The sequence below is a fragment of the Daktulosphaira vitifoliae genome, unplaced genomic scaffold (genome assembly GCF_025091365.1).
Source record: "Daktulosphaira vitifoliae isolate Bord-2020 unplaced genomic scaffold, ASM2509136v1 Scaffold_4, whole genome shotgun sequence".
Taxonomy (NCBI): Eukaryota; Metazoa; Arthropoda; class Insecta; order Hemiptera; family Phylloxeridae; genus Daktulosphaira; species Daktulosphaira vitifoliae.
In genome coordinates, this window is record NW_026099575.1 from 21553120 (window position 1) to 21564535 (window position 11416).

Sequence of the window (11416 nt, forward strand, 5' to 3'; positions counted from 1 at the left end):
TATATGAATTTTACTGGTAAACATAATATTTATGGAACTTTTGACTTTTAGGAGGTAAATATTTGACTTATGAGTTTTTTGCTAATAANTTACGGAACTTTTGACTTTTACGTAAAAATCATATATTTTAAGATAAAGCACAATAACTGAAAAACTGCTCTTTTGATCGAATTTTCAATTATACATCTATGGGCCTCAAATAAAAAGGTAAATGATATGATTAGAATAGTATTAAGTAATCGAAATACTATTAGTTTTGTGTCTGAAGCAATAGATATAACAAGTAGAAAATTTGACATCACTGCAGCAAAGAATCTTCCAAGATAAAAAACAATGGGATTACTTAAAACACTTATACTAAAATTAACAGCAAAATACATGATTGTCCAAATATCTGTACATAAGACGGTATTGTCAATGACGCAACTGGTGAATTGATGCAAAATAACCGAACAGTAACTGTTAATGGTAAATAAGATGCACATATAATGTGGATAAAATTTGACGAATTAGAAATTGTCTCAATTACCAGACAAAAAATTAAAGGAAAGTTATCTCTTCAAGGAAATGTATCTGACGACTGGTCTTATTGGATGCCTATTGAAATTACGCACTTAGAATTTCTAATTGGCAACTCAGAGAACCGGAAAATTACTCGAACACAATTACCTTTGGATGAGGCATAGGCTTTGACTATTCATAAATCGCAAGGGACAACCTATGAAAATGTTGCATACTATATGCCTAAAAAGAATTTACTGTGCAACATGATTTATGTTGAATTCAGTAGAGCAACATCGGCTAAGGGCTTGAATGCAGACTATTTTCTATCTAATTCGCCAAAACCAAGTGTTAAAGTTAATGTTGAAACGATTAGACTGCGATTTTGTGTAATTAAACCTAAATTTGAATTTTTGGCATTAAACAATCACTCGATATATTGTGTTTCCCACAATGTAAGATTATTAAACAAATATGTTGAACACATTCTTGCTGATGAAATATTATTAAAATAAAATTTACTATTTTTCCAAGAAACTGGATGTACAGTATTCTAATTTTTATAATATTAAAGAATTCATAGAAACATGTAGAATCAATAAAGTTTATGACAATGGCAAAAGTGGTTCAATATGTTTCATAAATAATAATATACGTCATATTTTCAAGTCAAGTGAGCACTCAGTTATTACTCATAAAAAAGAACACATGGAAATTATTTGTGTTGTCCTTAATAAATACACAAATGTCGGATTATATGTTACGCCTAAATTTTCTACAAACAAAATGTGCGAATGCGTAATAAACATCATTGGATTTCAATATAAATTTCTATAAAATCTCCAATCTTCTTAATAAAATTTAGAAGAGATAAAGTATAAAATATTTGTCAATGAAATTACAACCGACTATGGAACTTGTATTGACAATGTCATAACCAACACTGATTTTAATGTAATTTTTTATGAAAATCTAATAAGTTGACCTTTGATTTTGGTGGACAAAGAAACAAAATCTGCTTTTCGATCTAACAACCAGAAAAGGATTGATAACTACTCTAAACCACCACTGAAAGAAAAACTACAATCCTCATAGGATTTATATAAACACATTGAAAATGCGTTGAAAACAGTTTTACACGGTAAAGATACTAACAATCTTATTGAAACTGAAGATATGGAAACTATGAATGATATGTTTAATCGTTCAATGAGTATTACCGATGACAATGAACATTCAGATGTATCAATTACAAAAAAAAAAACGGTAGCACAGTGGGGTCGAGGCACAGTGTGGACGAGGCATAGATGGGACAAGTATAGATGATATCTGACAGTGATTAAAATCACTATCATAAGAAACGCTTCGATGCAAATCTGTAGATAGTGTTTCATTTAGAGAAATTGGTGAAATATTTTAAAAGCAACATGAACTCTTATTTCTTTAATTATATCCTGATTAGTAGTTCTTTGATTTTAAAATATAATATATGAATAAATACTAATTATAGTTTTTAAATTTAGTATGAAATTGTGAGGCCAGCTATGATGTATGGTTCATAGTGTTGGGCGGTTGATAAGAAAGTAGAGCAGAGAATAAGTGTAGCAGAGATGAGAATGCTTAGTTGGATGAGTGGAGTGACTAGAGAAGATAGGATAAGGAACGAGCATATAAGAGGAAGTATAGGTGTTGCGTCAATCGTGGATAAGATGACAGAAAATAGACTTAGATTGTTTAGTCATGGTATGAGGAAAGAAGAATCGAAAGCTGTAAGAACAGTTATAGAAATGAATGTTGAAGGAAGAAGAGATAGAGGAAGACCAAAAAAGAGATGGAGGGATGCTATTGAATGCGATTTGAGGACAGCTGATGTGAGCGTAGAAGATGTGGGAGATCGTGTCAAGTGGAAGCTTAGGATAAGGGTGGCCGACCCCAAGTAGTTGGGATTAAGGCAAAGAAAAAGAAAAATATTACCAGAAATTCCGGTGGCAATTGACATAATATGATTGTTGTTTCGGAATGTACAATTTAGCGTTTAGTTGGGTTTAAATAATATAGCGTCAAATCAATTACCTACTCTATCGGTTGTATATTAATATACACTACACTTTAATGATACAATAAATAAATAAACTCACACATACACACATATGCATTTATAACATTGTGTCTAATGTAAGTATAACATGATAAAAAGTAACCGTAAAATGAAAAAAATGGAATATAAATTTTATTACTCATATTAAATGTAATGTAACTCGAAAAATATTTGTTTAAATGAAAAAATATAAGATTATATTTTTATTTATAATTGTCTTTTAAACAACTTTTGTGCGAAACTTTTTTTTGTAAGTTAAATATTTTTTTTTGAGAAAATTAAGAAAGCTCATATTTTTGAACTTTTGCGAGGATTTAAAAAAAAAGCTCAATTCCAATCTTGAGGACTATTAGTATGTCATTATACATATTTTAATTCAACTTTTAAAAAAACAAAATTTTTTCCGCAATTTTTCCTTTGTTGACAGGCCTAGATGTCAATTTTAAACTTGTAATTGAGCTAAAAGTTATGGTAATATATTCAATTTATTTTACTATAAACTTTCATAAATCTTTATCAAAAATTTTTCATCAACTTTAAAGAACCAAAAAAATAGGTTAAAATTGAAAATTTGGACTGATTATTTTTAACATATTAAAAATCAAATCAGTAATAATTTGAAAACAAATTTTTTTTTCTTTTAATTATTATTTTATATATATAATTAGTAATAATATAAAAAATTAGAAGTGATAGAAATAGTCTACTTGCAGATTTGAAAACAACGCGAAAATTTGATTTAGAAAAGTATATTTTTGCTTCTGATGAAAGTTCCTTGTAGTCCAGTGCATTTTTTTATAGTAACAAACAGTTTTTATTGAAAATTATTGTATCAAGCCCTTTAAATTTTTATACACGTAAAAGTAAAGCAAAATATAACTTCTTTATTATTTTTATAATTTCTCCGTTTAAATTACAATATTAAATATCAATTTCATACTAAATTTAATAATTATAATTAGTATATATTCATATATTATATTTTAAAATCAAAGAACTACTAATCATGATATAATTAAAGAAATAAGAGTTGATGTTGCTTTTGGAATAATCCACCAATTGCCTAATTAAAACAAAAAAAAAAAAAGTTTGTTGGGAATTTTTTCTGCTATTCTGCAAAATTACTCCTTCGTTGACTAGAATGAATCATTAAATAGAAAATTTTATGAGAATTAAAACAATGTTATTTTTAAGATTAATATGCAGTCAGAAAGTTTTATAATTATTATTTATTGTAAATTTATCAGAAAAACTCATTATTTTTTGCATTTTTATCGTAATAGAACACTTAAATAGAAATCATAGTAATCATTTCTAAGTAATTTTTGATATTTAAAAAGATTCTACTATTGAAATATCCAGAACTGAATTAATTTTAATGATTTACTTTAACTAAAAAAAAAAAAGTTAATATTTTGAATCCCTCTTGTGGGCAGGTAAAGGGTTAGATTTATAAAAAAAACCAAATGATAGATAAAGACATGCATCTAAATAAAAAAAAATATACTGATTTGGTCATTTTTGATAAAGTTATAACAATTAACAAAGTTATAAGTTTTATACACTGGACTACAAGGAACTTCCATCAGAAACAAAAATATACTATTCTAAATCAACTTTTCGCGATGTTTTAAAATGTGCAATTAGACTTTTTCTATAACTTCTAAGTTTTAATATTATTAAAAAATAGTTTTTACATATAAAAAAAAATAATTAAGAACAAAAAAAATTGTTTTAAATTAATACTGATTTGATATAATATTTAATATTAATTTGATTATTAATAAGTTAAAAATAAGGAAAATGACATATTTAACCTATTTTGTTAATCGTTTAAAGTTGATTGTTGTAAATGTTTATAATAAAAAAAAAAAATTTATTTTACCATAACTTTTAGCTCAATTGGTAAGTTTGACATTGACATAATTAAATAGAAAATTTTATGACAATTAAAAAAATTGTATCGTTAAGATCAATATGCAGTCAGAAAGTTTTATAATTACTATTTATTGTAAATTTATCAGAAAAGCTCAATATTTTTTTGCATTTTTATGGTAATAGATAACTTAAATAGAAGTAATAGTAATAATTTCCTAGGAACTTTTGTTGTTTGTTGAAAAGATTCTATAATTGAAATATTGAGAACTTAATTAATTTTAATGATTTACTTTAACTAAATGTACCAATCAAAACAAAGTTGTTAAAAAGATTTACTCAATTGAGTGTATTATAAAATTTGATTATATTTGTAAAAATCAATTGTTAATTCAGGAGAAAAAACAATCATTTTTTTTAGAAATGATTTATATAGCAACATGTTACAAAAAAAAATTGTAATATTATAGTCTAGTAGTAGCACACACAAATAGAGTAAAAAAATTATTAAATTACAAAGTAAAATGATTTAATTTTGTAGTTGAAACCTATCATATCAAACTTCATTCGTTAATAAATATTTTGAAAACATTAGAAATTAATGATTTTAATTGTCTTTATGGAGACGATGTAATAACTAACTGTTTAATTGATAAATTAGAATTTTTTTTTCAATTTTTGAGAGTAATATCTTCAACTAGATACGAATTGTAGTAATTTGACGTATTGTTGAAAAAAGTAGGTCAAGTTAGAGCAGAGAAAATAAATGATAGTCACAAAAAAATATCTTCTCGGCTTTGCATCGAAGCGAAAACTTAAAATATAGTAAAATAATTTTAATACGAATAAGAAATTTCTTCTTGCAAGGGGCGACTAAAGTGATGGGATCCTTGATCTTTATTGAAGTTATTGAATCTAAATGAGATAAAAATCAAACGAGTTAAAAATTTATACTAACTTAAAAAGAATTAAGAAAAAATGCAAAAAATTCATTGCCATACGCGGGTTGGAACCTCGTACCCCAAGCGTGTAAAACATAAGTTTTCCCAACTCGACAACCGTACGTCGCTACTATCTCTAGAAAAAATTAGCTATTTAAACTAATTCAAATTTCAAAGTTATTTTTCTCGACATAAAAGAAGCAAACAAATTTAAATAAGTTTAACTTTCTATGCTATATTAATTTTTTATTTATATAATATTTATGAAAATAAAATACAAAACCCAGAATTTTAACACAAAAATAGCATATTTTTGAATACAGTAGTCATTTTTACCACAAAGACAAATCCAGAGGTCAAATTTTTTTTTTCAAATTAAAGTATATTACATAAGCTTTAATTTAAGATATATATAAAAGTGTCAGTATTTCCGGAATACTTTCAAAAATTAAATTGAAAATATCTTAGTAACAATACGCATGTTTAAAGTTTTGACCCCCCTTGTTAAAGGGGTATGATCCGATTTACAAAAAAAGCGTGCCAGATGAAAGGGGTATATAAATATTTATTATAAAAAAATAATAATATTGATCCATACATTTTTCCAAAAGTTATATAAAATATAAATTAAATAATATAACATATAAAATCGAGATTTTTTTCACGGAAATCGTACGTTTTTCTTTAACTTTGATGTCCGTTTTCACCACGAAGACAAGTCCAGAGGTCAAATTTTTTTTTTTCAAATTAAAGTATATTACATAAGCTTTAATTTAAGATATATATAAAAGTGTCAGTCTTTCCGGAACATTTTCAAAAGTTAAGTTGAAAAAGTTCTACTTTCTATACGCATTTTAAAAGGTTTGCACCCCCCCTGTATAAAGGGAAATGGTCCGATTTTAAAAAAAAGTATGTCGAATGAAAGAAGTATATATAAAGTATTTATCATTAAAGAATAAAGTTGATTCATGCATTTTTTAAAAAGTTATAGCAACATAATGTTAAAAAATGTAAAATATAATATCAAGAATTTTTTCACAAAAATAGCATATTTTTGCATACGGTAGTCATTTTCACCATGAAGACAAGTCCAGAGGTCAAATTTTTTTTTTTCAAATTAAAGTATATTACATTAGCTTTAATTTAAGGTATATATAAAATTGTCAGTCTTTCCGGAACATTTTCAAAAGTTAAGTTGAAAAAGTTAATTTTTTGTAAAAAAGTTACCATTTTGAAACCCCATCCTTTGGGCTGTTAAAGGGTCAAATGTTCACAAAAATATATAAAATGATAGGTAAATATTTAAGGTATCTAAAAAAAAAAAATTAATTTGATTCGATCATTTTTAAAAAAGTTATGGCAATTTTAAGTAAAAGAAATTGAAAAAATATCGAAAATTAGCAATTTTTAAATTTGTAATTTTTTGGGGGATTTCCCCCGTTTACGGGGAACGAGGGAATTTTTTTCAATTTTTGAGGGTAATGTCTTCGACTAGATACGATTTGTGATCTTTTGACATATTGTTCATCAAAATCGGTCCAGCGAGAGCTGAGATTGAGCGTTCACAGACACAAAAAAAAAAANCCAGCGATAGCTGAGATTGAGCGTTCATAGACACAAAAAAAAAAAATAAAAAAACATATCATAGTAAAATTAATACCTTCTCAGCTTCGCATCGAAGCTAAAACCCAGCACAGTGGGGTCGCGGCATAGTGGGGACGTTGCATAGTTGGGTCCAGTATAGATTTAATCTGACAGTGATTGACAGTGAAACATTTTCAAAAATTAAGTTGAAAAAGTTAGTTTTTAAAAAAAATTGCATTTTAAATCCCCTCCCATGAGCAGGTTAAGTGTTAGATTGTCAAAAAAATGATATCAAACAAAAGGGAAATATCTAAGGTTTTAGTATAAAAAAAAGTTATGTTGATTAGTTGATTTTTGAAAAAGTTATTGAAGTTTTAAGAAAAAAAAGTGAAAAAAATGACAAAATTTATCGATTTTTAAATTTGTAATTTTTTTTCGATATTTCCCCCATTTGCGGGGAACGAGGGATAATTTTTAAATTTTTAAGGGTAATGTCTTCAACTAGATACGATTTGTGATCTTTTGACGTATTGTTAAAAGAAATCGGTCCAGTGAGAGCTGAGAAAAAGTAGTGACAGACACAAAAAAAAAATAAACACATCATGGTAAAATTAATACCTTCTCAGCTTCGCATCGAAGCTAAAATGTTATTTATTATTTATAATGTTTTAATATAAACTTTAAAGTTTATTTCCATTTTCTTTAAAAAATGCGTTTGACATTTATTATATGAACAACTGTTTAAAAAATATATGAGCGTACAAACAGAAGTGTAAAATATATATTAAATTACTCTTATGACAAAAATAATTATTCGAAGTATATCGAGATATAGGAGGATTTAGGAAAAAAAAATTTCTTGTAAATATGCATTTTATAAATTATTTAACCCGTTTGTTTAATCATATATAATTTTCTGTTATATTAAAAAATTCGTCTAGTAAAAAGTTCTTATATAAACAACTGTTTAAAAAATTTACACTCAATTATAAATTTGAATTGTATGAAANAAACAACTGTTTAAAAAATTTACACTCAATTATAAATTTGAATTGTATGAAATTAAATTCTATATAGTTGAATCCAAAAATAAAGAAGGAATTAGCACACTAGAAACTAATTATGTAAATTGACATTTATTCTTAAAACCTATAAACTCAAGTTTATTTTACTATTTACTGTTAGGCATTTATCTAAGGAACTTAAAATTTTGAATTGGCGTATATGTATATATATATATATTTTTTAATTTATATAACTTAATTTACATCCTTAATAATAAAAATACATATCACAATTTTTATTGTTTAATTATATAATTAACACCTTCTCAGCTTCTTATCAAAGCTAAAAGTTCCAATTCAAAAGTTGAACAAAAAATGTTATCCATGTTAAATTCAGATGAAACCCAAAATCATGTTTTAAGAAATTATTTATAAAGTAACATGGTAACAAAACATTTTTAATGGCCGCTTTCACCATGAAGACTAGTCTAGAGGTCAATTTTTTTTCAAAATAAAATATTACATAGGTATTAATTTAATATTAATATAATAGCGCCCAAATTTCTGGAACATTATCAAATTTCAAGTTAAAAATATTCTACTTATTATACGCGTATTTCCATTCTTAAATCCTTCTGTACAGCGATAAATAGTCCAATTTTAATTAAGTTTGTCGGGTAAAAAGGACTGAAAAAAAAACTATATAGATCCAAATTATGTACAAAAATTATGGTAATATATATTTAAAAATATAAAATCGACATATTTGTCACGAAAATAGCATAATTTTGAATACGATAGCCAATTTCATCTCCAATACAAGCCCAGGTAAAATTTTTTTTTTTTAAGTAAAGTAAATTACATATGATTTAATTAAAAATACATATGAATGCATCAAAAAACATTTGTATTGACCCAATCATTTTTAAAAAGACATGATAATTTCATGTGAAAAAAAACTCAGTGGGGTCGCGGCACAGGGGGGACGTGGCATAGTTAGATTAAGTATAATGATATCTGACAGTGATTAAAACCACTAACATAAATAACGCTTCGATGGAAATCTTTAGATAGTGTTTAAAATTAAAAATCTGATGGAATATTCCAAAAGCTTGACACGGTACAGTGTTTCCCTCAGCCGCACATCACGTTATCAACCTAAATGAAAGTGTATCGGGATCTGAATCATAAGTGCACGGTTGCCTAGTGGTAAGGTTTGTCTATACGACGCCTTGGGTCACGGGTTCTAATTCAGTACCGTGCCTTTTTTTTTCACATGATTTCCGATACACTTTCTATAACCGGCCGTCAATCACCGGTGGCCGTGTTATCTGGCACCCAACGTGGTGGGGCTCGAACCCACGACCTTGAGATTAAGAGTCTCGTGATCTTACATGATTTATTATTTCCTTATTAATATCCTGATTAAGATAAAGTATGTCAAATAAAAAAGGGATATAAATATTATTGCTCAAACAAAAATTGTGTTGATCCATACACTTTTCAATAAGTTATAGCATATAAAGTTAAAAATGTAAAAAATAAAATCGAGAATTTTTACACAAAAATAGTATTTGGTAGCCATTTTAACCATGAAGACAAAATAAAGTCTTTTATTTTACATTATCTTTAATTTAAATGTAAAAGTGTCAGACTTTCCGAAACACTTTCAAGTTGTAGAAGTTAATTTTTTGTGAAAAAGTTGTCATTTTAAATCTTTTCCTGAGAAAAGGTAAAGGGTTATATTTATAATAAAAATATATCAAATGAGAGGTAAAGACATTAAAAATCTATAAAAAAAAATGTTTGAGGGCAATGTTCTCAACTAGATACGATTTGTGATCTTTTGACATATAGTTGAAAGAAATCCTTTCGGTGAGTGCTGAGAATAAGTGGTAACAGTCTCAAAAAAAAAAAAAAAACACATCATAGTAAAATTTGTATCTTCTGAGCTTTGCATTAAAGCTAAAATGGTATAGAAATGTCAAAATTTACTTATTTTAAATGTCGTAATATTTTTAGTGGATCTCTGCATTTATGGGAAATGAAGGAAATTTTCTAAATTTTTGAAGGTAATGTCTTCAACTCGACATCTTTTAACAATCGTTCTATATAATCGGTCCAGTGAGAATTAAGACTAAGAATTAAGATTAAGAATTAATTGATGCAAACCAATAAATAAATAAACGCATAGTAAAATGAATACTTTCTCAGCTTACAATACAAGCTATAAAAAGTTCAATTAAGTAAATGGGGAAATTTTAATCACTCTATATTCGCCACTATAAATATTAAACTTGAGATTATAATTAATACTTTTGATCAATGAAATGCGACAATTATATCACAACACTGATATTTTAATTAAATATATCAACTTTGTTATAATTATAATACTTCTTTTATATGTATAAGATGTATTTTTTTAAGTGATGAATAACAATAGATGCTACATCTAATTGCTATAATATAATTGATATTATGGTTAGAGACATAATATTTTTTTGTCTAATTATCTCGTATTTACTATTATATTGTGAAATAAAATTTTCAGTGCAATAAGATAATTTCGAAAGTTCTCTAAAAATATTAAACGAAAGGGTCAAAACTAAAAAATGATTCGTATTTAGTATACTTTTATTTTATTATAATAATAATATATTTTTTGAAGTTTATTACATAAATCATTTTCACTTAGTTTAAAAAAATGTACTGGTTATATAAAAAATTGAAATCCTTGGTGATAGTCGAGTAAATAAATGAATTAATTCAGTACAAATAATTTCGTAAAGTTTAATTATTTTGTTTTACTATATTGCGCGTTCTTATAAAGCTTAACAAATTGTATTCTTATGCAAAAATCTTTATCCCTAAGTATAATCTTAGTAAGTATAAAAAAAAAGTATTTCTTTTAATTAAGTCTATTTTTTATAAAAAAATAAAACATTTTCTAAGGAAATCTATTTAATAAAAGATTAGTTCTTGTCTTTATTAAACGTATAATGGGTTTAAAAATTGTTCACAATACATTAAATAAAAGTAAAGCATTATTCGGGTTACTGAAAGGAACATGGACTTGTGTAAAAAAATTATCTTTGAAAAAATGTAAGTAATTAAAATTAAAACTAAAAGTTTGTAACTTAATTCTTTAACGAACTTTAGCAACTAATAAAAAGAGCAATGTATGGACATATAGCAAAAATCAATTACAGCAAACATATAAAAAGTGTTTCTGTTGTATTTGCATCAAACCTGATCCAAAACAATCAGACCACGAAAAATGCCCTAAAGTTAATAGTAATAATAAACCCGAAATTAAGAAAACGATAAAAGAAGAGATAGTAAATTTGACGATTCCATCAAATCTTGATGAGCTTAAAGCACGTATATTATGGTTTTTAATATTATTATAA